A 2,384-nucleotide genomic window follows, 5' to 3' on the forward strand; every position below is an offset into this window, starting at 1 on the left:
ATATATGAATGTTTGTTTTTATATTATAGTAAAAACAATTTTACATTAAACTAATGGATTACTCAATCCTTTTGGTAGTGTACAAATTTATTATTCAAAACTTCGAAGTTTTCACTGCGGTACATTTGAGTTTATATTGTTTCTGGTAAGTTAAAATTTACTAGGCTAGGCTGAGGACTAAGTTGTTCTGCATTAAATGATAATTATATTGTATGGTAGGTTGTGACGGAGAGGTGTTACGGAGAATTTTTATTGATTAAATTTAGGGTTATGTTATTGTTCAGAATTTATTCATGCATGTAGAACTTTATGATCAGGTGTGTCTAGTCAGGTGTATCATGTGCAAGTTTACAGGCGTTCACAAACAGTTTTAGTTTGGTTGGTCAGCAAATGTGTCATTAGGTTTAGTTGCTGGTTTTATTTAGATACTAACGGGATATTTAACCTTTTCTTTTAAGATGAAATTCGAAGTCGATTGTTCCAAAACAAAGAGAAAATATTTATAAATTCTTATGGCGTTCACTATTTATATATATATATTCAAAAATTTTTTTAAAATTTTACCAGTGGCCAGCATATGAAAACATAGACCTATTTAGATACATTCATACATATATATATGAATATATATATATATATATATTTAGAAAATGGAGTAAAACGCATATATTAACTGAATACTTTTATTTCCAACATATGTTTCGAAGATTACAAATTATACCTTCCATAGGAATAGGTGATGTTGATAAGAATGTAATTTTCTCTTCAGGGAAATGCGTGGGAACCAGCTTAACCGTAAGACATTTTAACCGAATATATATGTATATATATATTATATATATCAAATACAATTATAATTGAGGGCACAGACATTTATATGCTTATATGCCGAAGATAGATGCTAGATCCATCGGTAAATCTGGACAAGTGCATCTGCACGCAGTTCATTAAGACAAAAAACTCAAATTGCTTTCCCTTCTGTGAGGAGGCGCCTAGAAAAGACACAAAAAGTTGCTCTAAAAATTTGCTTGCTCACACGAACCTGCCATTACACCGCTAATTACTGAACTTTCAACTATGCAATCGAAATATATGAGAAGACAAAGGAAAAGGGTAGAGAAACGGATATGCGTATAGCAGCTTGGAACGTACGCAAACTCCAGGACCATAAGAAGCGCCTGAGCGCAAAACAGCTCGGTTTCTGCGAATAAAAAAAAAAAGAATGTTAGTATTGCTGCTCTCTCGGAGACAAAGCTATCAGGTTCTGGTCCAACTGAATGAAGTAGTTGGAGGGTACACTTTCTTCTGAATTGGCAAATCTGAGGCAGAAAAAGAAAATCTGGTGTGGGTTTCGCTATTAGTAATGATATTGTCAATAAATTAGAATCCTTACCAAATGGAATTAATGATAATCTTATGTTATTGCGAATCACAGTTGGCCTAGAAAAATATGCTACACTAGTAAGCGCATACATAGCAGCACTCGGTTCTACAGATGCTGCTAAAGATAAGTTCTATTCCAATCTACGAATATTATTGAACCAAATTCTCCATTCCAGATCATTTTTTTCTTTAAGGGAATTTTAATGACCGCATTGGACCAGATTACATTTCTTGGCTAAATATTGGTAAGTATCGTATTGGGAAAATGAACTCAAATAGAATCTTGCTACTATCTTTGTGCAGTGAGTTTGAACTTTCTGTCAGCAATATACATTTATAACGGTGTAATATAAAAAGTAACTTTCGTATTATCCTGGATCAGGTCATGGTCACTTGATGACTATGTGACTGTCCGAAGCTGAGATAGAAATGACAATAAATTAACACGTTCTCTTCACAAGGTAGAATGCTGGACTGATCATGAGCCTTTCCACTCGATCAGGAATATATGATTAAATCCGTTATATATAACGCGGAAGTTACAGCAACGCTAGATAAAAAAAGCTATATCAGACTGTGTGAAAGTGAATTCAAAAATCGCTATGGTAACCACATGTATTCTTTCCGACACAGGGACAAAAGTAATGCTACTAAGATGGCTAGTCATTGATAGGGTTTGAATTCTAATTCCACCCCCACCCCGATATGATAATGTGGGAGATAGTCGAAAAATATCCCCATGTGTTAAGGGTTAAAAAAAGATACACGCTATTTATATTTTGTCTCTCGTCTTATCGCCCAATTTTCAGTTCGTTATGCTATGTGGGCAGTGCCTGATGATTGTGCAAGGACACCAGACGTGTTAACAAATACTGTCTGGCATGATCTCAGCACATGAAGCTAATAGTAGCACATGAAAATATACACTGTTTTTATCAAATAATATATATACACCCCCACACAAACACCCCCCCCCCACACACACACCAATATATATTGTG

This window comes from Octopus bimaculoides, chromosome 20 (genome assembly GCF_001194135.2).
Source record: "Octopus bimaculoides isolate UCB-OBI-ISO-001 chromosome 20, ASM119413v2, whole genome shotgun sequence".
In the NCBI taxonomy this organism is placed as follows: Eukaryota; Metazoa; Mollusca; class Cephalopoda; order Octopoda; family Octopodidae; genus Octopus; species Octopus bimaculoides.